General features: G+C 42.2%; 1 protein-coding gene across 4 annotated transcripts in view; it reads right to left on the bottom strand.

The window, feature by feature from the left end:
• LNX1 (ligand of numb-protein X 1) overlaps positions 1–27,224 on the bottom strand; it is a 173,948-nt gene that overhangs the window by 77,736 nt on the left and 68,988 nt on the right. For 3 of the 4 annotated variants that reach the window (XM_061352450.1, XM_061352487.1, XM_061352460.1), the window contains exon 2: positions 5,495–5,631. The gene's annotated coding sequence lies outside the window, so the exon portion shown is untranslated. Of the gene's footprint in view, positions 1–2,715; positions 2,830–5,494; positions 5,632–27,224 lie in introns of those variants that run through there. The other variant, XM_061352469.1, reaches the window with a different exon arrangement.

The following is a 27,224-nucleotide window of genomic DNA, read 5'->3' as shown; positions in this document are numbered from 1 at the left end:
TGTACAACACTGAAGATTTTGTGTCTTCAGACAGCAGGTAGATAATGCTGTTGACTTCCTGATCTGTGGACCAAGAACATTTATAAGCAAACCCCACCCTCAGCACCCTCTAAAATGCTTTAAGGTAGCTTTTATCTTTTTTTTTGTGGGACAAACTCCATTGTGGTTTTGCAGGATGTCATTTATGTCGGCAAGGGTTAAGAACAACCTGCCCAACTCACTCGCAGCTTCATGATGTGCGAGTGGCTCAGCAAGTACAAACACAACCCAAGAGCACCTCTACATTCCCTGGTAGACTTTTGCTCCATACAAATACAACACAAAACCACTGCAAGAGCTACACCATCTGCACAAACAACCATTCAAGCAGACCATGTGTCCTCCATGTGGGCCTAACCTACTTAACTTGAAAATAATGCAATAGGCAGAGTGAAATGCATGGGAATGTGAAAATCTTAATATAGTTGCACAGTAAGTCTTAATCTCTCTTTACAATCCTCTCCCAGGGCCTCAAGCGGGTCAGAGGGGGAGGCAGATGATGCTGCCTCTTTGCCAGTATCACAGGAGGTAAGAGCTGCTGAACAGGGAATGAAAGGGCAGGGGCAAATGCACCATGGAGGACTTCTCCCTCAAAGGAAGTTGAAGCCTTACACCTTACACCTCCCACAGCCATAGTGCCTGCCACCCTCAGACCACACAGCATCTTCTCACATGTGACCATGATATAACATTTAATAATTACAAAGTGCATAACATGTGATGGATAACCCTGCTAATAACACATAATAAAGTAAGCCGTACTTTAATTACGCTGTGCCTTTACGACTGCTCCTCTGATCCAGGAATCTCTTGACAAACTGCTTAATGAGTTCTCACAACACCCTGTGGGGACCTTTTTTAGGAGCAGCTTGCAGCATGGTTAGGTGAGCAGGGGACCAGGCAGCAGGCTGCTCACACACCACAAGGCCAGGCTCCTATAATACTGATGCCCAGCATTCATTACAATAGTCCTTGTGCAGCAATGTGGTCACAGAGATACTCCCAGACCTGATCTGGGGGAAAGTCCTCACAGACTCTTGGCTTTTAGGACTGCAGCCTACAAACTGTCTGTATCTTACTCCTCCTCCTGCCACATTCTGCTCTTTCAAATAACACAACCAGAAATCATTCCCTGCCACCCTGTCCCAACGGGACAGCTGCAGAGGCTCAGTGCCATTCAGGAACCTGGAAAAAGAAGGGCACAAACCCAGGTAGGGTAGTCAACAACAACATTTCAGCAACTTAGGAGAGCAGTACACCCCAGAGACAGACGCCTAAATAACGGGCATACACAAAATCCGCAGCTGGACATAGAAATTTCAGGGGGCAAGTGAAGGAAGTTTGGATGAGCTTAAAGATGTTTTGCAGTGCCAAGTGTTGAATTTCACATTTAAGGAAAATTCACAAAGGGAAACAGTACACTGAAGCAGCTGAACCCAGCAGCCCAGCTACTATGGTCTGACTATTAGTTTTCTGGTGCTAATGCTGGTTACTTTTTGGGTCTTGAACAAATAGTATACTGTTTTTCACTCAGTTATTTCTCTTACGATGTAACGCTGACAGTGCCCATTTATATCTGCCAATAGTCCCTATTGTTTATTTGGGAGCCAGCTATGAGCTAGAGCTTATAACTGCCTTCCAAATGGAAAGGACTGGGGAAACACAAAGTATTCAAGCAGGAAAGGAAGCAGCTTTCTAGCTAAGGCTGCACAATAGTTTCTTTTCCAGGGCATCTTTTTGCAACAAGATAATGACTAAGATCCCTGTCCAATAAATGTCTCAGCAAATAAGTTTTGTTTATTATAGTGACCAAGCCCTCAGCTACCAAAACACATCCTCTAGAGCCTGGTTCTGCCCTTGTCTACTCAGTGCTGGGAAACAACATCCCTGAGTACAGTACTACTCACTGGACTTGATTCACCACTGATTTAACTAGGGCTTTGTGGGAACTCCCCGATAAAGTCCATTGCTAATTAACATTTAACATGCATGTGCTGCTGACAGCCTTGTAACATTCTCCTTACAATGAAGAGGCTTACTAAGGTTTTGTCAGCCAGGACACGAGAGAGACACCAGCCTGGGAAAGATAGTTATGTCTGTGGCTGAATTAATACCTGCTTCCAGAACTGGTTCTGTGGGTGTGGAGACCAATTGTGTGCCGCTTAATCCCTTGATGAGAAACCAATTAGGAATTACGTGCTCAAACCATCCTGCTTCCTGCACCCTTCCACACAGTCTGATGTGATCTGCTGCATGCTGGCGGGCAAGGGGATTTTTCAGTTCTTTGAAATTCCTTATACAAGTCACAGCTATTTCAGTGCCTTACACTCTTTGACTGGATCTAAACTACAATATTCTCTTAAATAGCAGTAGCATGACTCCTCAGGCTGAAATTAGGAAAACCCAAAACTATGTTACAAGATATTTTCCAGTACTAAGCTCTACTTGCAAAATCCTGTGTAAACTGATGTTGTTAAATATAGTACAAGGCACTACAAACAAAAAACAGCTTTGAAGGAGAACCGTGAATAAATCAACAGCATCACCCGCATTTTTTAACACCAGTATCTCAAAAGCATCTATACCACATAGCTGTAGGCATGGAAAGCTAAACACACAGGAAAAGACAAGCAAACAACAGACTAGAATTACATCCAAAGTCAGATCAAAATTTACCTGCTTTCAGACAAGCCCTTTCTGAAAAGATGCATCAATCCAGACAGAGAAGTAGCCATCAACCCTTAATAAGAAATTACTAGCACATGGAAACCATCAGTTTATTAAGGTTCTTTGCTTTAATAAGAATGTTGCAGGTCTGTTAAATTTAAAATAGAGGAGCAAAGAGAGGGTTGCCTGGAGCCAGTAAACAGGTAGGAGGTTTCAGGGTGTTTAGCTTCTTGATTTCCTTGTAAAGGAATAATTGATGTTTACTCAGAGGGATGTCAACATTATGCAGTTTGATGCAGTTACAGGTGCAGTTAAATGACCACCTAGCCATTTCCTGAACATTTAGAAGGTGAAAGTTTCTGCTTCCACGTTGAGTCCCTTAGAATCACATGATTCAGGTAACGAACTTTTTGCAGCTTCAGCCTGAGCCTTTGGGCTTGGAAGAGCCTTGGAAATATCAACAGCATCTTCATGCATCCCAGTCTCTAGGAGCAAAAATTCCAGTGGAAGAACTGGGCATGCACAGCAAACGAGTGACAAGTCAGGAAGCCGTGCATGCTACCAGTCTGCCCATTTTAACCAGAGAGGGGTCCTTTTAGCTCCCCAAAAGGCTCTGGCCACAGAGCCCCTCAGAATCAGCTGCAGGCCTCCATCTGCTGCTGCAGTAAGAGGAGCCAGGTGGCAGCGCCAGCAGCTCCAAAAACAGGGGCTGCTTCCCTCAGCAGCCAGCCTGGAGGAGACTTTCTGCATTGGAAAACCTTTATTAATTTACCTTCCTGCTGGAAATGATGTTGTTCAATTTCCTGGTTTGCAGTGGAACAAAGCTAATCTATCATCTTATCCTGCGTGCAAGATTTATGCACGTCTTTCAAGAGAAAAGCTATGCTGGGGGAAGATGCCAGCGCCTTCAAACTTCTTCCAAAAGACAATTCAATTTTCTCTTCTGATAGACGGTCACAACCCAGAGCCAGGAACATTCCTCTTTCCAATTCTGTGTTACAATGAAGTCCTGATGCAGTTAATGCTCAAACAAATGGGTTTGGAACAGCCTTCCAAACAGCAGAACTTGTGTGCATGAAGGGGAGGATGCTTACACAGGACCACAAACAAGTAAGAGAAATTAGGAGCAGGAGAAAGAATATTTTCAGGTGGCAAGAAAGCAATAACAAAGAGACAAGCTTCCCCAGATTGATTCAATTTATATTTTTGGAAAACATATATAGACTCTGATGTTTGGGATGGAAGAATATAAAATAGCAAATTAATAACAGATTACTTCCTTCAGAGGAATTTTCATTCTCAGGAAACTGGATGGGAGTACTGAGGATACATCTCCTCCCAAGGCATCAGCTTTCCAAACGCCTGAGAGTGAATCCTGGCTTTCACTTACAGATCATCTTTTCCAACAATAGCAGAAAATAGACAGTGCTTTTTCAATAAAGCTGTGGAGCTGCCTTGATATTGTTCTGCATGAACCTGAATGAACAAATGAAAAATGCTTTGGAGGGTGGTAGAACAGGGAGCTCCATTTCTACAGGGAACTGTGGAAAAACAAGTGCCTTGTGTAGTGCCCAGTACAGTCACCTAAGGTATTCTTGTTTTTCCTGCTCTTGGCGGAACTATTTCCTTGTCATCAGGTGCCCAAGGCAAGCATGAAATACCAGTCTAATATGCACACCATTTCTAGTTTTTACAGTTTTTCCTTGGTAGTCGTCAAGGAGGCCGAGAGCTTGGTGCAAGCAGTTCATCCCTAGTCATTAAAAAAACCCCAAAATATTCTTAGCTTTAAACATTTTAATAGGTCCTGCTGATTTATGTATTTGGACCTCTTGTCTATCGTGTACTTTAAGTATATACTTCAGTATGTGAGGATGTCCATGTATCTCTGTGGCAGTCCCGGGTTCTATGCTGGCACATCTATGCATTATGCATGTTCTTGCATGAACAATCAGACTCACTGGTAGAAATGAAACTTATAAGAACTTTTGTGTATTCATACATATGCACAGGTTTGCAGTTGCTGCATATACCTGTACTGAGTTACAAGATGATTAAGGAACTGAGTGTAAGTTTAAGTAAGTGGAGCAGAACATTAGCTAAAGAGAAAAACTTAACCAAGTTCACTTTCTTTCACCTCACTGAGGAGGGGAAGCAGTTATATGCATAAAATCAAGCTGCAAGATACAGCAGGGGTGAATGTGGCCTCGATTTACCTCCTGCAGCTGCAGTGAGACTTTGTGGGTTTTAGCCTGGGGGAGGGGAAGAAATGGGTTTCCAGAGGATTAGTAAAACGATGGGCTAAAGCAGCTGCAGTACAATGGCATCAGTTGGGTTTTAACACACTTTACTGAAGAAACAGACCTTCTGAGCAAAAGGAAGACAGAAAACCAAACACATCTAGCTAACAAAAAGATAATGAACTAAGCATGGTACTTTCACATGTAGTATGTACGTAAGCAGTATTTCAACACTGAATTCTAATAAACACAGCAAACTACAGGTACGTTATATGGCCTTCTCCATGAGATTATGAAAATAATCCCTGTATTAGATTATGGGGAGACTAAATCACCAATGACAGACATAGTAAATATTTACAGCTGCCTTGCTGCATGGTACTCCTGAGCATGCAGGCTGAGGTTCAGATCCACTCCCTCCTGCTGCAAACTGGGGCTGGTTTGTTTGCTGGAGCATTTCCTTCCACCTTTGCTCCTCTGGAACAGTTCATGCCCAGCTAAAGGATAAAAGTGGGAACAGCACAAAAGACAATACAAGCCTTTCAACTCACATGTCTGGCTTCACCGTTTCCCTCATCCGCTGGTCCTGCAGGTGTAGAACTGCCGGGTTTGGGCAGGCACTGCACTCAGCCTTCAGCCCCGTCTCTGTAGGCACAGAGCGGCCGGCAGCTGGATCAGACGGGGAAGCCTATGGCATAACAGAAGGTACAGAGAAAAGCTGAATTGCATAAACCTGAGCAATTTAAGGTTTAGAAAACCACACCCTCCCAGCAGGCAGATAAGCATGTGCAGGCTGCTCAGACGGCAGTGTAATATGAAGCTTTTCCTTTTCTTTCTGGCTTATACCAAAGTTCATTTTCAGTTTGGCTCTTCCTTGTATTTCTTTTCTTCCATTCTTGCAATCAACAAGGTTCAAGTTTTATGAAGTGGACTGCCTTAAAAATTGCTTCAAGATGGAAGAGTCATGTTGGCTTTCCCCTTAGAAAAGGAAGGTGAGTCCCAGATGCTCTAGCCTCAGGTCCATGCTTTGGAAGCTGTGTTCCTGCACACTTGAAGTTGGTGGTGAAGACTTGAATGATGTAGAGGCAATTTGTGAACTCTGGAATCAGCTGGCTGAGAATACCAGCTCTGCTTATTCTCTGATAATTGGAAAAGAATGATTGTTTTGAGCCCTCTTATCCAGTAATATTCAGTTTTTAAAGTACATAAGAAAGGGGTAAGATGTATTGCAGATAAAGTGTTGTACTGCTGTACAGTAATGTAACAGCTAAATGTGAATGTTAATTGAAAAGCAACACCAGCAAGAAACTTTTGTTTTTGAAATATTTTCAGTGGAGGAAAAGAAATCCTGATCTTCCAACTACATGGATCATTAATAAATGCACTGATTTCAGACATCATAAGCATGTGCTCCTTAGAGTTATTCAGGAAGCAAGGCAGCCTAGGAGATGGACTTGAAGCAGGCAACTGCTCTACATGACTCTTCATTAGGGACTGTAGTGATAGGACAAGGGGAAATGGGTTAAAACTTAAACAGAGGAAGTTTAGATTGGATATAAGGAGGAAATTCTTTCCTGTTAGGGTGGTGAGGCACTGGGATAGGTTGTCCAGGGAGGTTGTGAATGCTCCATCCCTGGCAGTGTTCAAGGCCAGGTTGGACAAGGCCTTGGGTGATATACTTTAGAGTGAGGTGTCCCTGCCCATGGCAGGGGGGTTGGAACTTGATGATCTTAAGGTCCTTTCCAACCCTAACTATTCTATGATTCTATGACGGAACAGGGAAAGGAAAGCCCCACTTCTGATACAAACATCTAGGGCTACCAGCTCTTGGCTTCCAATTCATTCTTACGCAAATTTGTTTCCCCTCCAACATTTCAAAAGCATACTTGCTACTTGTGATTATAAAATCCCCCGTTAAACGTTTATTTTAAGGAATCATCAAGGGACCTGTCAAGTCCTACCAGCAAATGTGACAGTCACGCCCTTTGCCTGACGAGTGCTTGTCTGCAGTAGTATAAGCCTTTCCTTCCCTGACAGCACAGCACCTCTGCTCCAAGTTGCTTGAGGAAACCTGGGGTGGGTGGGTGCCAAGCCAGCCTGCCGGTGCTCAGTGTGTGGCTGCCCAAAATCCAGGTGCGTGCCGGCAGTGCTGCGCTGGAGCTAGGGCTCTGTGCAGTGCTGAACCGCTGCTGCTCTTCCCCTGCGATGGGTGCAATACGAAGATACACAGCTCGCACAGGTCCAGATGTCCACCGCCGTCACAAGGCCAAATATGCAAGCCTCATGCGTCAGCCATCTTCAGAATTGAACTATGCATATGCAATGTGCTTTTAAAAACACGATTAAGCTGCAAAAGCTTAAACATTAGCTTCTTTTTTTTTTTTTTTGTATTAGAAAATACATCCCCACAGAGCAAAGCATGTGTTTAAATCCTTCATTGCATGGGAGGTCTCTCCGAGGCTGATTGCCCCAGATCAGAAAGCCCAGAGCCCTGCTGCCACAGGTGACCACATCAGACACTCAGTTACAGAAATAATTTCCATCTTAGAAACCAGCCAAATTTTCACCCCCTCCCACTGCTGGGATGCTTTCCAGACTAAGGACCAGTTCAAACTCATTTGTTTTCATGCTAGTGTTACCGGATTGCTTAAATAGCCTTTCCCATCTCATGATATGTCTTCCTATCCTCCTTTCCACCCAAACTCTCTAAGCGTCTGCTCAGGAGAAAAGGTCTCCACTCTCCTGCTCACCCAAACAGCCCTCTTGGGTACTCATTACCATTCAAATTCTTCATTCTGGAATATGGCATTAATACTTCTTTACACACAGCAGGCAAATTATTTTCCCACAAGGTGAGTTATTTATTGCCTTTGCACCAAAGAGCTGGCGAGCTGCACCTGTTGACGGAAGATCCTATGCTGAAGCTGTCTTTCATCTGCTGGGGAGGAACATAGAAGGATCTACCCATGGCAGGGGAGTTGGAACTAGGTGATCTGAAGATCCTTTCCAACCCTATCTATTCTATCATTCTACGATCTCCTCTGAACCACAGCCTGTATACTGCATTATTTACAGATTCCCCCCTATGCCTTCAGCTGGCTAAAGGCTCTGGCAGATTTTCTTCTACAACAGCACAAAAAAGTAAGAACATTTTCCTAATATGATTCATTCTTTTGCATCAAAATGAACAGCAGCATCTCATAGATCTGATTGGCACAATGCACCTGCTTGATAAAGTTCTGTCCCTAGTACAGCACCCTACAATGGAGGCAAAAAAAAAAGTTACATATTTAGCTTTGTTAAATTTTAAAACATATTTGTACAGTTTATCCCAACCTATGCAAATATGGGTATAAGGACAGACCTTGCTGGTTGCAGATATCCTGTGCTACACTACTGCTGATTATTATTTCCAGGAGGACAACATGCCATAATTTGTACTGTATTAGATTTACTCATTTATTTACTTCGACTAAGTGATTTCAGCATATATTGCAACCATTGGCAGTATACACTGTGCAAGCTAAATTGGAAGACTAGTCAAGTCAAATTACGGAAAACTGTAACAATCAAATGTTAGGTGATAATATTGTAATGGATGCCATCTGTGTTGGGTTGAAAAAATCACTATGTCCTGCAAACACAGAGGCCCCTGCAGCTTCCTGTGAAGCCAGAGCAGATGAGGCAAGGAGCTGCTCATCTCTTTGGCTGCCACTGACCCCTCTCTTACAGCATGTGGTCCAGGCCAGGCAGAAGACTGCTTGCAAAATAGGAAATGAAAGACCTATCTCCTGTGTATGTTACATTCCTGTCCACACAGATCTGGAAGGGGGCAGAGCTATGCTGTTTCTTTCAAGTACACAAGGAACCTCCAGTGCTGTTGAGTATTTCTGTGATGTCCCTTCAGTGCTAAAATACACCTTTGTCCCTGACCCCCATGGGTGGATGGCAGGGTGGGGATCAGGAGGTGGAGGGCAGGTGACTCTGGCTGGCACTCCGCCTCGGTGGAGAAACAGCAAGATGGGGGGAGCCAAGGAGGGAGCATCAAGAGCTGTGGGTCATGGTTCAGGGTGGTAGGGACAGACCAGCCAGGAGGAGATGGGGTCCCCTGAGATGAAACTGTCTTCCCCAGGCTTCATGATGGCAGGCCACATCCATATCTGGTATGGGCATTTGATTCAATGTTGTCATATGGGATCATGGCAAATATACACCTCAGCTTGTAGGGACATACTGGAGAAGAGGAACAAACTTTAGGGGTGGCAGGAAACCAAGTTTAGGAGCAACTGCAGAATGAAGGCCAGTATTTTCATGTCAGTTCCCTCTCCTATTTCTTCTTTATGGAAAATCATCAATCTGAATTGGATCATAAAACATGAAAGGAAAGATTGCCAAGCACTTGTACTATGAACTCTCTGGGGGCTACTGAGTGTCACTGACAGTCTGCTTGGAAATGAGACTATGGACTCTGCAGTCATTAATCACAAGTGTTAAACTAGCAATTCTGTACAGTGTGACAGTTCAAATAGGATGTTGACTTCCAAAGTTGACCTACTTGGTGCAATTTACAGATGGCAAAGATCTTACACAGTGTATGTTACTCTGGGAAGTCATGCTTCATTTATCATAGAAATTTACTGTATCTTCTGTATTCTGCACCTTTACATTTTCTAGAAGACTTCTGAGAACGAAAACAGGACCCTAATGAAGAAACTAAAAACTCAGGATTAAAACAAACTCTTGCCCTCGATTAATGAACCAATAATAGTGCCAGACTTACAGCTACTGTTTTCTGAAATGAACAGCTTTCATAGGCCGAAAGAGCACAGAACTGAGTATGACCCTACTGGGAAAAAAAACCCAGAACAGCAACTTGTGCCATATCAGCAACTAAAATCATCCCAGCAGTGAGCTTGCATGCCATCCGTCAGGAAGGGCTCCAAATGGGAAAGCCCACAGACCCAGCTGTACAATCTCAAGCAAAGCTTGAGGTCTTTCTACCTCCTCCAGAAAAAGCTGTGAACATATGAGCTATACATGTGTAAGCAAAGCAAACATTCAAGTGGCCAAATCACTCTGTCTGTTGGGAGAGGATAATATTACAGATAACCAGGATCTATAAGTTTTCCCTAGGGAGAAATTCTTGAAGTTAACATATTAATCTGGGCTCCCAGTGCATTCATTAGTTAAATTGCAAAGCGAGCTTGTTACATAACCAATCCCAGAACAATCATGTTGATCTTGTCAAGGTTCACAGTACAGGTTGATTGCTGACCAGCGTAACAAGAATACCTTCTGAGGGATGGAAACTTTCTGATTTATCAATCCTGTACTTTCCTGGAGTAATACATTTGCATTGTCTCTCCAGCATGCAGGGAGGGACTGAGGAAAGCTGGGTTCACTCTCTAGAACTGGGCAAACTGAGGCACAGAAATTAAGTGACTTGCTCCTAATTCTGACTAATTCTCCAATACTTTGTTATACACAATAAAGGGAATTGTTTACAGTGGAGTAAAATGTCTGTACTAAAGGTATGTGCAAATACGTAATGTGCGCAGCCGATCCTTGAATTAACTTTCACAGCCAGGTTTACATCCTAGGAGCAGTTCGTAGAAGGCTAGCGAGAAGGAGGTCATCTTGCCTGAGTTCTTGATGTCATAGGCTGCCATGTCCCCTGCTCTCTCCCTTTACAGACCCTGCTGCCTGGGTTTAGCCCTCTCAGGAATCTTTCTAGAAAAGCATCCCACCCTGGTTTGATGAACCAGAAGGTGAGGCTTCTCTGGTAGCTGGTTCTGGGAATTGTTTGTTCACACTTGTAAAAACACATGGATAATGTATTGTTAATTTGATGACACTGCTTCATATTATCATCATCAATTCACATTGCACATTTTGTAGGTGGCTGAAAGAACCCTTCCCAAGCTGGTATCTGCATCTTGTACCACCACTTGCAATAACCATACCCATGTATTTCTCATGTAGACAAAAATGACTGCTCCAACTAGCAGGTATATAACCAGCCCTTAAGTAAGATTTTTGCTATTCCTTGCATTCTCCTATTTTCAGTAATCTTTTAAAGTACTGGCTGTGGTGTGATTGATGTTACCCTATATAAGTCTCCCCATAAGCATACATAGTATAAAGACAGACAAAATCAGACCCTTGTTCCCACTTGACTCCATTCTGTGTGTGTGTACTCAAGGATCACGCTAGACATTTTGCCCTGCCATTGGGCTAGGACCAGATTCTGAGGTTATCCAATAGGACCTCCAAAGTCTCTAACTTTTTTCTAAGCTATCTTCTCCATTTCTGTAGGTATGCTACAATTCCCTTTGAGCATTAAAAGTGGGTTGAGTCCTGATGTAGCGCTAGAATTTCACTAGAAATACACTTTTTAGTGTCATTCTGCATCATTTGCTCTTGACACACCAGTTCTCAGCCACTTAACATGTTCTTACACAAGAAGGTAAGATTCTTCTTTTTTGACCAGATTATGTTAGGATGTTGAGCTGAACACTTTTAGGGTCTATTATGCCTAAATAGTTACTTTATTAACCAAGCAGGTATCTTACATAAAAAAGCAGAGCCACGTTCACCTGACAAGACCTATGTTCAACAGAAACATCATTGGCTGCCATTAATAATATTGTTGTTCCTTATTAGTTGAATTCCCATATCAGCTTCTTTATTATTTTCCTGGAAGTGAGGTCAGGTTAGCTGCCCTGCCATTATCAGAATTATCCCCTTTGTGCCATTAGGACATTGGCAAAAAAAAAAATGAGCATGTTTTCAGTCTTGGCAAATTTCTCCAATATTCCCAAAGTTATTAAGAGTTCACATCACTGGGCCAGACAATTTCTAAAAATAAGTTTTGAGAGTGCATAGCTGCAGGTAATACAGGGGACTGCTTTAAAGCTGTTTTCCCAAAGTAGGAGTTGTCAAACATTCTCTTAATTACGGATGGACTGGAAAAGAATTCATCGTCCTCACGATAGACGTGCATCATCTTGTTTCTTTGCAAACACAAACCATAAATCTTTTCTGAACACTTCAGTCATCTACGCATTTCCTATTAACAGTCTTAGTACCTTCAACCTTTGCTCAGCCTCTACCATTATTGCTTTTTTTCCCCTCATGTAAATTAAAAACTCCTTCAGAGCACCATTTTCTTGCCAAGAGTAGATTTCATTTTAGCTTTTGCTAGTAAATTCCATACTTCGTAACACACAAATATCGATGGACATCTATTTTCCTTTTTCTAGCATTTTTTTTTCCTAATATACAGCTACACAGTCAATTTAAATATGTAACTACTGTGTATATTCATGCCCACATACGTATCTATACCTATGTATACATACATAGCTCCATATATGTGTGTGGACAAATATACACCTATTTAAACACCTGTATGCACATGGGTAAGCACATTTCTACTTTCTGTCTTCTTTTACCACACATGTTGTCTTAACAATATTTTGCCTATTTAGCAAACTCTTCTTGGAAAAACTTGCAGTTTCCATTTATACCTTTCTCTTCCCAGTCAATTTTATGAAGGGCTTTGAGAAATTGGCCTTTTCAAAATAGTGTGTATAAACATGATTGTTTGGGACTGTTTTCAAGTATATTGAACGTAATCATGTCATGATAACTTCTTCCTGAGAGAACCCCTGATTTCTAGTCTAGTGAATGAATTAATTTTTATCTATTACCAGGCTGCCCAAAAGCAGAATTATACCATGCCAGGTTTGACAACTTTTATTTCCTAGCACTATCATCCAGTGTTTAATTCTATGTTAGTGATGTTTCACAGGTAGCTAAATGAAATCTTCAGCAAGTCTCCAAAGTTCCCCATAATTACACAGTTCTTTTCCGACATGAAGCAGTAGCTACATGATGAAGACATCTTGTCTTCAGGTTCAGTTCAGTAACTTACAACACTTTTGCTCACTCCTGCTCGATCCAAAGCTTTGGTAATCAGCCTATTGCACTGCATTTGTTAAGTTCCTTCACTTCCTAGTTGTAAATTAGGCAGATATGTCACTGGGTCAAACACAAAGTCATCCCTCTCACACAATTCCTTTTATCTCCCTTAGTCTGCTTAAACAGCTTATACAATAGTCTGTCATACCAGTCCCTCTAGCACTGAAACCTAATGAGACAATTAGGTTGAATTTATCTTGATTAATGAGAAATTCCACTTCCTCTTACTTATTGCCCAGAGTCCCAGATTCAGCACACAAGCATTTCCAAATGCATTTCTCTTTGGATCCTCTACCACGCTGATTTAATTTGTGTCTGTCATGGTGAATTTGAACCACATTTACTTTCCTAACCTCCTTCTGTGTGTTGCTACTTTAAATACTGCAGTTTTTAATAGTCAAGAATTTTTGTCCACCATTACACCTATTCAGTCTCTCCATTACTTAGTACTGCATATATTACAAGCCAGTACATGGTTTCACTCCGTGGTATGTAGTCAGTCCAAAACAAACAGAGATATTTTGTGCTGACCTGTGGGATGCTGACACAGGCTGGCTGGAATACTGTATCTGCAGCATTATTTAAATAATGGCATTCATCACCATTCTGTCTGTGTCGGAGCATCCTGTTTTTGCAGGTGGCTTTACAATATAATTCAGCAAATGCAATTTTTAATATCAGTGCCAGTACATTGCTTAGATCACACTCTCACAGCCTACCAAGGAATTGCAGTCTGCTGCAATGCTTACAATACCTTGCAGTCACAGGACTCAGAGCTGGCCTGAACTGGTCATGGAAACTCTCTGAAGAGGCACAGATGTGTTATACACAGGAGGAAGAAATACACTAATACCTGCGCAAGTCTGACACTTACCCACTCGTTGATGCTTTTTTTTCCCCCCACACAGTGCAAACTGTGAAGCTCTGCAGAGCCTTTCGGGGATAGGCAGGGGCTATACCAGTGCCCATGGCCATCTCAGACATGCCTGGTTACTGTGTTGCTACCTGCCTTTTCAGAAGAGGACTAAACACTTTGGCAAAGTCCCCACTGGCTGCACTCAACACTGGTTTGTCCCTTAAAGTGTTGAAACCCTGTGCAATCCAGCTAAAGAAAACAAGGGCATTATGAAGTATGTTACTTCCATGCATCCATAGGAACTTGCAAAGGATGCTGTAGGCACTCTGCTCTTATCTCAGAGACCTTCTTGTGTGGAAGGGTTGTATCTTTTATTACATTAATTGCTACATCTGGAAGGATGATGTGATTTCACATATGCAAATGTACCTTGATCACTCTCACTGTAAATTCTGGTATATTCACACAAAAACCCACAAAAGGTATCAGCTGGTGGGACAGAGTATGAAGGAAGGGTTCCCCTTGAAGAAGGTGAGATGTTTCCAACACACAGCTTCCCGAGCAGCCCAGCAAGTTCAGTCTGAACATGTCATTGTTTGGAGTTTAAAGCACAGTGTTGCTGACTCAGCAAGCTCAGCAAACCGGGAATTATACACATCTTGCAAATAACCTCTCTTTGTTTCACTAAAGAGTAGAGCATCATCCTAAGCACAACCTCTTATGAGTGCCAATTGCTAATTCATTTATCCAAATGAGAGAGCAATGCATAGATTCCATCAGAAACAGAAGTTGTAAGGAAACACACAACAGATTTACATATAGGCAAATGAAGCATATAACATGTTGTACTCACACACAGAGAACCTCTTATCAACGCTTATTGTGAACCAGGAGACGGAGATAAGCAAAGACGTTTAGCTCAGAGCTGTAACCTAAAGCTCAAATGAGTAAGTACTACTTCATCCTGAAGAGGTCTACTTAAAAACCCAGAGGTCTAAAAACAGCGGATAGAGGAGCAGCTGGTTTGCTGACCTTCCTCATGTAGTGCAAGCCCCTGGCCTTTCATGGGCCTCTGCCCTTGTTCTGTAACACAGAAAATGCATTTTAAGTTTCCAGCAGCTCATGTAAGTGTGCTTGTGGACTCAAGGAATAATTTCAACCACTTCCGACAGATGAAAAAGGCTTTCAACAGCAATTAAGCTAGTTTGGTGAAAGCAGGTAAGCTTTCAGGTATAGATGAAAGACTGATAGCATTTCGACCAGGAGGAAACTCTCACCGAGAATGTCTTATTGAACTGCAGAGCTCCCATTCCTAGCATGGGAAAGAAACCTTAAATGTCCAAACAGCAGGGAAGTCTCCCCTTGGAGCTCACAGGATTCATGAATCTAAGCAGAACAGAGTTTTTGGCTTCAGAGCTATTTGTTTAACTATACTTTTTTTCCACACTGGAAATTTCAGACCTGCATGTTTTCAAAAACAATAATAAATTACAATAATAGATAACAGCATAAAAATTACAATAATAAATAACAGCATAATACATTATACGCAATGCATACATATATATAAAATTCAACAAAAGGTTGAATGAAATTGAGTTATGGAAACATTTATTTCTATTATTATGAATTAATTTGTCTGCAGTCCACAATGTGAATATTTAAGTACCATTTCAAATAAGAACTCTTTGAGAAAGCTTTTATTTTTTTATGCATTATACCATAAAATGCCTCAGAAGTGGCAACTCCATCAAAACTGTTTAAAAAAAATTAAGAAAGGCCACTCAGCTGACTTACAAATCTTGTATTGAGATTTGTAGTTTTGAGGCCAGTGTCTTAGTGCACTTCCCCTTTCAGTGTGCTATCGCCTGCAGCAAAACCACAGAGATCTCTTCAGCAAAGTAGAGAAGATAAGACTTAACATTGCAAAACCATGAACTCAGCTTTCAGTGCCTGTTGATGTCTTCGGTGAATATTTTGTGTGCTTTTTCTAGTGTAACCATACCTGCAGAATCCCTACTGAACATCTTTAACGGCTAAAAAGATGAAAATGAGGGTATGACCCAAGCATATGAAGCAGAAGCTTTTTAAAAGCACTTCAACCACACAACTGATGACTGACATAACATTTTGCTGTTGTAGTTTTAGGTCCCTGTGGACCACATATGCTGAAACATTCTGAGAATGGAACAGCAAAGCAACAGAACTATTTCTGTATATGATATGACGGCAGGAGTTGAACCCAAACCTCCACAGGTTAAAGGCTGATGTGCCTGCGCTGATGCTACCAACCTCCCCTCTTGTTGCTTTGCTGGGGAACTGGTGCTGAGAGTTAACACTATATGAGGTACTTAGTAAGCATATATGAATAGGGTTACTACTATCTGTCAAAGGCTTCAGGCTGAAGCAGTTGTTCAGAGCATCCCTGAGACACATTCCTGCCACTGACAAAACAAGTCTATATTCATGCCCCATGGACAAAATTGCCATTCGTATTTAGATTTGCACCATGTTCACAAAGTTCCTTGGGGTATCTGTTCACTTTGTATGTGGGGAAATGGGTCAGAAAATACCGACAATTTTCAAAACTCTCGCTTTGAATTTCAATGTCTCCTCCTTGTACTGGCTAACAGTGAACTACTGTTGGTACACACTAAGTCCCTCACACCGCACGTAAAGTACATTGACTTGCCGAGTGTGTGGAGACTGCAAAATCCCTTGCCTACCCCTCCCTTCCCGAGACACCAGCAATGGACCATTATCTTTGATTTTGACATCTGAAGAGAGAATGCAAATGCCAGGAAGGAAGTTTTTAGAATTTGTAAAAAAATACTGTCTAAAAGACCTTCCAAAGGGAATATTACAACAGGATACAGTAAAGAAAAACAGGAGAAGAATCTGAGGGGGAGAAGCTCACACTATAAATGAAAAATACTTCTGAGAATAAACAAAAACAAAAGCACATCCAAGCTTACTTCTGCTTAACATAAAGCTCGTGAATTTTCTGCTTGAAATAGATTAAGCACATTAGTGGAATATTTGAGTATATCTAATTTATACCTTCCGGACTGTGCAGTGTAGTACAAGGAAGATGAAAGTACACCCGGAATTGATGTTGGGCCGCCCCCGCTGGACCACCAAGGCAGAAGGTGGAAAGTAGAGGTTAGAAGCTGAGTACTAGCGTTCAAACTCTTTGAAACATTTCCTTTTACATCACCAGGGTATCTCCTTAAGAATCAGGAAAAAATTATCTCTAAAGTCACTGAACAGATTAGGAAACCCCAGTCTTTCTGAGCATCTTGATAATAGCTGGTCACTATAAAATTGTCATGACATGCTACGTTTTGGAGACAGTGACTAGCTTAAGGCTATCTGCATTCTACAATATAACAACATGTAATATAGAAGCAAACATTACCCTAATTCCAGCCCCTCCTTCTCCCCCTGTTTCTGTTGTTAAATGCTGTCAGGGTAGACTGCGCTGTGCAAGCCAAGGAGGCAGTCTGCACATCAGAGAATTTCCAAGCTAAGCAGCTAAGATCAAGAGATCAGGTCTGCACAAGAAAATCCAGAATAATTCATTACACAGATCTGTACAGGGCTTTGTGTATGACATGGAGGTTCTGCTGGAAAGGCTGACTCTCAACAAACATAGGTGATGGTGACTTGCTGAAGAAGGCTAAAAAGCCCTCAAGAGTTGTGAAATTCAGCTGACCTTCAAACCAGTTGCTGAGCAGCTGAGAAGCCATCCTAAGGAAGAACAGGGCAGAGCACAGCAAAACAGCAACACTGAGCTGGCTTGCGGTTTCTCCTCTGTTATCAAGACAGCAGGTTTTTGTCAGAATGCTTTCCAGGCCCAAGGACTTGATGACAAACTCAGAACAGCCCTTTGCTGGTCTACATGAAGAAGTGCAGGTTCATTACCAAATAAAATTTGCTGGTTTAAACTGAAATTGCAATGAAAGATCATGGAGGAATAAATTCAATGGAAAGTATTAAGCTTATGGCTGAAATGATGCTGCAGTCTGGAAGGAAAAATACACAGCATCTTTTGCTGGCATTTTCATAAGCTGAAGGCAATTACACTGATCTGGTGGTGCTGAGCACAAAGACCAGAGCTTGCAGAGCCCTCAACAGACTGTGGGTGACTGACAGGACAGCACTCAGTAATCTGAACTGTCAAAAGCTACCCTGGAATGAAAAAGGTGTGCACAGCAAGGAGAGAGGGTACAGAGAAGAACAATCATTTACAGAGGAAATTTGTCTGCCTGTCTACTTTTAATTAAGAAACTAGAAAACATTCAGCATCACAACTTAAAATTCACCGTCTCCCTAATTTGTCCTTAACCCAATTTCCAAGGAAAATGAAGTTGAGGCAATAACAACTTTGTCTGTGCCTGCCTGTCTCCCTCTGTGTCACTCCCTTCAGAGCCCAGTGACTATTTCCAGCACCGTAGCTTTGACAAAGGATAACAATCTCAAAGATATTATGTGTCCATATGCATAAAGAAAATAAGGCAGAATGGTAAAGGAAAGAAACCTCAATAAGCATTCACACTGAGAGGAAGGTTGAGGCATAAATACATCCCTTATTAGACACTGAAGAATCAACAAAAGGCTTGAAATACTTGAATGCCTCGTGGGAAACACTTCAAATGAACTCATGCCTTCCTAAACATCAGGAAATCCAGATACCAGACATAAATCTGTAAGAAACCAGGCTTCACTGACTCAGCTGCTCACCCAGCAACTTCATTTCAGCAAGGAAACTGATTACTGCAATTGCAAAATACCCATATTTTATCAGAAGAAGAGCACAGCAAACAGGCTCTTGGTGAATAATCTGGGCATAAAGATGTCTAGTAAGCAGTTTCCAATTAGCAGTCCTCACCAAAATAAAGCTTTGTTTCTTTCCCTTCCAGGGCAGCATTTCTGAGAGCCCATGGGGTGGGTGGATGGTGAACATTGGGCTGGGGCTGCTGCACAGGGGGGGCTCCCTTGCTCAAGGGGAAGCGCAGTTGTGAACCCAAGAGCAACAAAACAGCATTACACTTAATCCACTGCCATCTGGCTTCATTTTGACAATCCACAAAATCAGACACAACATTCTTCTGCAAAATCCCTGAAAAACAACAAAGAACTAGTGTCAAGCCCCCTCTGAGGGCTTGAAAGAGAGGTCTCTCATAAAACGAAGAACAATTCCTCCAAGTGACATTTCTGCAGGACCACTCAGGCTACAGATGTTTCCACTGTAAGAGTGTAGAAAATTGTATAATGCAATGCCCCTTGTCATATTTATGGAGAAAGGGAGTGGAAAAGGGTTGAGAAACAGAAAACAGGAGAGGCTGCGAGCAGTGGTGTCAATCCAAAAGCAAGAAACCGCCTGAAATAGGCTATCGACTTTGTGTGTTTGCTCAGCTCTCGACGTGACCAAGAGAGAATCAGGACCATCCATCTTCCCCAGTGAACACCAAAAGGCCTGAGGGGACAAGACGAGCCACATCCTTTAAACAACCTGGGAACACAGTCCTTCTGCAAATCAGCAATACAGAAGCCCTTATTATTATTATTATTTTTATTATTACTATTATTTCAAAACAGGGTGTTGCAGGAAGCCTTTGCCACATTTAGCTTGTTACTGAGGCATTAAGGTAGCCTTCATGGCCTGCGAGGTGGGCTCAAATATTGCCTCATAGCTTGATGGGTCTCATAACTACATAGAAGAAATGTTTCTTTCCACAACAGAAGGCAGCAAGGCAACCAAATATTCTAAATAATGCCTGATTCAGGCTGAATTGTGTTCCCATTGACAAACACTGATTATCTCCAAAAACAACTTGCAAAGCACCGAATTGGATTTTCATTGTAGCCTCCCAGATTAAGGGTGCAACTCAGCTGTTTGGCTTCTCGTGCCTTCAGACACTCAAGTGTAGGAGACCCTGGCCTCCAGCATGACACAGACCTCCTTTAGTCCCTGTATCATTGCTGCCAGCTGTGTGCAGATGTCTCAGATATTCTGGAACATCTCAGCTAGCATTAGATGCCTGAATTTAGGCTCTTACATGACATTGTAGGAGTTACCCCACAGAGGTCATGTACTCTGTTCCAGCATCCTCATGTAGTCCATAATCATGCATCTGCTTACACTCCCTGAGTGCTACCTATGATGGGAGCAAGCATACATGTCTTCCCAGCTGCCAAAACAAGTGCACTAGCAAGCAAAACGTCCACACCCATGAATGATACTTTGCTCAGCTTCTACTAAAAAATGACAGGATAGAAAGCAAGGCAGACTCCATTTGCATGCCTGCCTTAGGGCTGAATGCCACAAGGATGTCCTCAGGCATGGCCTGTGCTGTGCTTCTGTGAATAGCTGAGCATCCTGTCCTCCGGAAAGCTCATTACTGACAGCAGCATTAACGTTAACCAGGCACATCTCTGTGGAGGGCTGCGTGTGCACATGCATTAATCAGGCATCTTTCTTAATGTTCAAGATTATGCCAGGAAACAACCTTGCCTGGCCTTCACACATGGATTAGAAGCAAAAAGGGGAAATGGAAGGGAAGGAAGGTTCCCTGTGCAGCAGCAGTGTCATCTGCCTGGGACATGTAGCTTCATAAAAAAATATCCTACTGAAACTCCCAAATGTTTCCAGTTGTAACATATGAAAGTCCACATTTATATCATGGCCTGAGAGGAGGAAACAGCACACTTGTGCTGAATACTGTGGGGTTGGTTTTACAGCAAAGGTTCTATCTGCACAAGCTTCAGCACTGTAGATAGAAAAGCCATGCTCTCACACACCAGCCCCTTGAGCAAGTACACACCTGGGAGGGAGGGGAAGGGAGAACATAATCTCCTGTAAAACCAGAACCATAAGCAATACAACAGAAACACATTGAGGAGGACTGTAAAGAAACAATGAGCAAATAATGCACTTGTATTCTAATAAAAAAAAAAAAAAAAACCAAAACAAAACAAAAACCCTACAGAAAAATTGAGTCTGACCCAGGGTAAAAGAATTGGAGAATCTGCATTAAGATGAATAATACTGATTTGTGATTCTAACAGATTTTAGGGTAGCCAGGGATATAAAAGACAGTGTGACTACTAACAGACTTCAAGCTGAAATGATAATCTGCTGGGATGTTGCTATTTAATGAGCTATATGTTTCACGAGATTGCATGTTTTGCAGGTTTAACTGAGGTTTTGATCTTTTTATGCTGTAGGCTTCTATCTCCCCTCACAATGCACATGCTGCAGCAGTGTACTCACTCCAGATGGAAAGTTAGATGTGCAGCTCCACTTTACAGCTAATGAACCTTTGAAAGGATGGTGGAGTTTCAATTGGAGTTTTTTACTGTGATTATTAGCATCAGTCTCCAGATTACAGTTTCTTTTTGCACAGACATGCACGGAACCTCCTCTCTTTCCTCTTAAGTCCTTTCAACACACCATGACTAAACAGTCACTCACCGTAGAGGTGGACTGAGTTTCTGATTGTATTAAAGAGGTTTCTCTCAGGGATTAAGAGCAAACAGACAAATGAGGACAAGAGGATGGAATTGCTGGATTTTGAGGGGGTATTTCTAGGTTGGGTTTTTTTTCTGGTTGGTTAGGGTTTTTTTCTGGTTTGTTAGGTTGTTTGTTTCTTTTTGGTTTGGCTTGGGTTGTGGGTTTTTCTATGTTTGTTTGTTTTTTGTTTTGTTTTGTTTTCTGACAGAAAAGCTCCAGTTTGTTCCACTTTCATACAGGGCCTGCCCAAAGTTTCATAGTGATCACAACAGGATTTGAATGGCCAAAACTATATCCTCTGTATAATCCTCAAGTAAAAGATCTGCATGCCAAATTCTTATAGTGCCTTCTTAACAGGAGAAGAAAAACTCTGCTCAACCACCCATTGAAAAGAGGTCCCTTTTTCTATTCCAGGAGCATCTGAGGGTTCCCAAAACCCAAGTTTGCATCCTTGAATGCTTATTTAGTTGCAGCTGGGGCAGGTGTGGTATTATCGCAAGCCTACCAGTGATTTGTCAGCCGGGGCTGGAAGTATCAGTCTGGAGTTACTAGTATATTCTATCTAATAAATTCAGAACTGAGCACAGCTACTCCTCCCATTTCCCTTGCTGTCCTCCACCTTTCCTCTTGCTGAACTGGAGCTTCTCCATGCGATTTGAACCAACAAGTATTTTCAGTTGATACTAACAGATACCTGACAGGGACTGCAGCGTTACTCATGCCCAAACTGTATAATTTCAAAACTGTCTCACCATTCCCCAACTTTGTTCCTCTACCAGAGCACACTCAGACTCTTAAATGGAAAGAGGGGCTTTGTTTTAAGGATGTAGCTTTTGCTCAAGTGTTGTCTTTCCCTGTATTGCAAACTGGCAATGCTCTTGGAAATCTTTGCGGAGAAGGTATCCTATAGCAATTAAGGTGTCTCAATGGAGCTATATAAAACACTCGAGGAAAATGAAGTAAAAATTGCAAAAGGCTGAAATATTAATCCTCCACCATCTGCTACACAGGATATATGCTATTTTACTGTTTCAGTGCCCATAATCTCTCTATGTACAGCAGTCTAAAGCTCTGTTCTGTTTTAAAATAGGTAAAGCTTTTTTTTCACACTCCATTTACTGGCCAGCTGGAACTGCAATGCCTGTTCCTGCTCATTTATGAGAGTTAAGAGGAGAAGGTGATGGGCAGCACCCCAGTTTAACTTCGCCATGAAAAAATGTTGATAGGAAACAAGGGGAAAACCAGCTGTAAAGGTCTTCCTTAAAAGACAAGAAAGATCTTATAGAGGAGAACTGCTCCCCTTAACTTTATCTCACAAATAGCCTTCTCAAGACCAAATTAACTCATTCAGAAAGGATCTCAGAGATCAATCAGAACATGCTCCATGGCGTTGCAGTGTCATTCTCACCACAGGTGGGAAGCTGCAGAAGAGCTGCAGACTCAAAACCCAGGCTGAAATATCATTAGAATGCAATTATAGGATATAGCCCAACAACTGTGGAAAAGGAAAGTGCGTAACAGCAGAAAATAAATTACAGCTAATTGAAACATCATTTCAGAAACTATTGCGGTTCACATATTAAAAACACAACAAAATATTCTTGCTCTTTCTTAAAGGAGTGGGGTTTCTGCTTTCATTTTTAAAGGGCACACTTGGTACTCTATCCACTTCTCAGTGCAAAGTGTTATTTTTTCCTTTGGTTCATTTAATCTTCCTTCGACCACTATATTTCAGTCACTTCTTCCTAGAGTGCTAGCTCAATGTCAACAAGAGGTAAGTCAAGTGGAGATTAAGTATTTCTGCCATTTTATCATTAATATTGCCATAATCCCATTTAAAGTAGTCCCTCTGTGTGTCTCTAAAAATAAAAAGCCCAAACAGGTTTGTAACTCAAGTACTAACCCAACTTACCAGACACTCTTTGTCTGAATAGCGATTGCTATAACCTTCTTTCTGGGTTAATTTTTGCCCTTCTCTCTCTCATTATGGGAAGACCTGTTCTATTTTGAAGTGTGTAACAACCTCTTTTAAAGAAACAAATATTCCCTTTAGGTCTTTTCCAGCCTACATTGCAATCATCTTGGCTGCAGTTGACAGAAGAGGTCCCAGTCTCTTGGCTTGCTCCTGAATTTGCAGAAACAGGACCTCTGTCCAGTATTATTTCAACAGAGGAGAAGACTCCTTCTCATGGAAGGAAAGAATAAGCAGCAACCCTGTTGTTCTTTTGCTCTTCCAGACAGTGGAACTTCAGCCTTCTCTTGGTTGAACCAGAGCCAGAGGCTCTGCTCCCCACTGCTCACTGCTTGTTGAGATGGGGGAATATCTCCAGCTTAGCAGATTGCATTAATGCAGAAGCAGGTACATGAGCAAGAATTGCTGATGTATTGCTGGCTGTGAAATCTACAATGCCTCAAATTGTTCTAGATGTCTGTTTTAAATACCGCAGAATAAAAATATATAAAACCAAAACTTCCAGATGAAAAAGTTTTTGTAAAAGAGCGTAGTCACTTTCCATTAACCTTACTGAGGCAAAAAGGACATGATTTGCCACAGTGCTCTCCCATCTGCTTTGCAGCATTGCTGAGCTGGAGCACAAGCACTCAGGCAGCGATGTCTGTCACTGTCCTTTGGCTCTACAAGAGCTGCTCGTACCACAGTCGGCGTGGGTCATGTGCAGACCTCTGAACTACCCCTGCTGACTGTAGAAGTGCATCCACGAAGAATAAGAACCACAGCAGTGACCAGAATTTCCTTCATCTGCCAGGGAAAGCGCAGTTGGTGAAACGTCTGTGGTGTTTCCATTCTTCAAAGGAAGTCTGTCAACTGAGAATCTTTTCCTCTAAGAGGTGTGAGATTTGCTTCAAACCTAGGATTTTGATTTGCCTGCTCACGGTTGTCATGAAACACAGGGAAAATCCTCTTCGGAGTTCCTTGGCATGGTGAACACAGTCGTTTGAAACCAAGTTAGCACACGTTCAGAAGGAAAAGGAAAGTACTCATGGAACGTGTCCCATGAGTTAATAAAAATATAGTCATTAACAAAGATTAAAAAATTTGGGAGTTAAAGTGTGACAGTTACAATGGGAAAGAAATGCAAAGGGTGGCTCAGAGGTGGAAAAATAGAAAAAAGTCTCTTAAGAGCAGAAAGAAAATGAAGAAAAATTCTGTCAACTTTCTGCAGAAAAATCCCAAAATATCTGCTACCTGAGAAGCCTATAAGTTAAGAAAAGACTAGGAAGCACCCTGAAAGCAGCTGTAAATTACATATCCACCACAGTCCTGTAACCTGGTGCAGAGCAGACTCCTTCTCAACCCTCTGGTTCATAGATCCACAGAGGAGAGCCCAGATGAGTCACAGCTGTATCTTTCTAATTGCATTTCAATTACTGAAAGGGAAGGCTTGAGTTTGGCCTGTGCGTGTAAAACACCAGCTTCCCAGAATGTTTCCCCCACTGGACGTTTAAAATAAACAGCAAAAAAGCAAAACAGGAATTTTATACCCTGCTGGTGGCATAATCGTTTCAGTTTGCCTGGATCTGGCAGGCTCCATGGGGAGATGATATTATTAGGAAAAGAGAGGACAAGACTTCTGTAAAGACACAAAAAAGGCAGCAGGGTTCTGGCAGAGGCAGAGATGCTTTGTGAGTTAAATTGGGTGGAAGCTTCAGGCTCAACAGCCAACCCCACCACTCAAAAGGGACCTGGGTTTCAACCCAACATCTAAACTCCCAGCTGTGTCACACACAGAGGCGTGCTGTGGTCAGAGGCAGCCTGTGCATCTCCACTCCCAATACACTTCCAAGTCAGCCAAGCAATGGCAAGGACCAGATGTGCAAAAACCACAGGTGGGCTGTGTATTGCACAGACCAAACAAAGGCCAGCGTAGGTTTACATGAGGAAAACATCAGTTTGTTTCAGTCAGGTCATTTTATACATGCCTCTTAGAGTGACCATTGCTTCTCTGACAAGGGAGCTCTCGCTGATACATCATTTTCCTTAGTAGCAGGGCTACTAAACTGTAATTTCCCCATCCTGAAGTAGATTTTGAGGTGGAATTGTTTGGATTTTCTTACGGAATAGTGTCTGCACAACCATCACACCTAGGAGACACTTACGCACACTTGTAATAAGACTTCACAGATTCTTTGGTGTCTTTGGCACCTTTACAAAGTAACTAATAAAAGCATTGGCAAAACAGAAGGGAAATGGCAAACAGCAAGTTTTGAAGGGAACATTGGCTAGAGTTTTCAAAAGTGGAATGACTTTTCCTTCTTACTGCATTTCCTGTGAGATCCTGCCCTTTAACCTAGCACTAAATCTCAATGTAATTGCATCATTCATTTTCTCTCCTTACTTTGGCAAAACTTAGCATAAACTGGTTTGGATAACACAACCTGAATTTATTTTGCATTGCCTAAGTTAGCTCAAATAAAAGAGAATCATATGCAACAGTGGAAACTGTAGTAGGGCATTTTACAGATTTTCCTGTAAGAGGGGGTTTATTCAGGGAGTCAAGAAATAGAGCTAACACTGGCAAGGGCAGACAGAACAATACTGAGAAAGCATGTTAATACTTGTGCACAACTACTGTGCTCTAAAAAAAAAGCAGAAGTCTAGACCTGAGGTCAATTTGCGAGCCATACACAGGAGGCAGCAAGCACCGTGAGTCTGTAAAATTAGGTAAGAAATGTACAGCCTTACATTATTTTGAATAGCAAAAATCAACTTGCTCCACACAAAAACCAGCAGATAACATGAACCCCCTTTTACCAAGATGAAGTAAAGTGGTTGGTGCAAATGGTCTGAGATGTGACCATTGGTGCTGGCATTACTCACGTTCCTCTTTCCCACTTCATGGTGGGCAACTGGAATTCACAATTTACAACTGGCAGACTGCTTACATGTTCTCCCAATATGTTAACTGTTGTCTTGATTTGTATTGTATTTTCCTAACATCACAGCTTCTTCACTAGGCTTTGTTGTGGGCAAGGTTAAGTACATGGCAAAGTTTTCCATATGGAACAGTTTAATGGCTCTTGGATATCAATGTGATCACTGGGGTCTGCAACAGACGGGGCTTGGTTAGACAAGGAGCCAGTTACCGTGGGTGTTTTTACAATTGTTTTACTCAGCTCTCCCATCATCACTTGGAGGTAAAACATACAAGAGACGTCTTCAGGGATAGAGAGGCTGGCTCTAGGGGACATTTGGCTGAGAGACAGAAGGAATGAAGGAAAGCAGAGGGTTAACAAACAATGTTTATGGATGCATCTGAATTAGTGACCAGCCCTGTAAGAGCCACTTACCCACTGATCCTACTGTCAATCACAGGGTGGCCATTAACTCTCCTCCAGGTTGTGACTGATCCAACCAGTGAGGCCAACAGCCAGCGCAGTCTCATCTCCTTCAGCTGTTCCACCCCTACTTCCACTTTCTGCATCTGCCTCCACCCCCAGATATCAGGATATGTTATGCAACAGTATGCATATTGATGTCACTGTGTGGGCAGAGTAATGTATCTACAACCTCAACACAAAACCCCAGGTTGAAACATCACAGTCAGAGTTACAGCACACAGTTGTGAAAAGCAGTTGGAAATCACTGGTGGTTTGCATGTGGAGTTCAGGTTAGGTTCAGGTTTAGGCTGGGGTTATATTCCACAGATTAAAGGTGATTTATTTGTTCTTGTTTTGGGATTTCCTTCAGGGTTTCTCCGCCTGTGATGCAATGCAGCATGACCCACTGCCCATGCGTGCTGGCTGCACTTGTAATTTCCCTCTAGAGAACTGCCATCCTGGGCTTCAAAAGCATCCCATGAGAGGCAAGAGGTGGGCAGTGCTGAAAATGGGTCTGTTGAAGGTTGAATGCACCCTTACACTTCAAATTTCCAAAGCAGGTTGCTGGGAAGTGCCAAGCATTCACTGG

The sequence above is a fragment of the Neopsephotus bourkii genome, unplaced genomic scaffold (assembly GCF_033783945.1).
Source record: "Neopsephotus bourkii isolate Nb327-2 ecotype Australia unplaced genomic scaffold, CSIRO-AGI_Nbou_v1 NB_54, whole genome shotgun sequence".
NCBI lineage: Eukaryota > Metazoa > Chordata > Aves > Psittaciformes > Psittacidae > Neopsephotus > Neopsephotus bourkii.
This window is presented reverse-complemented; position numbering and strand designations above follow the sequence as displayed.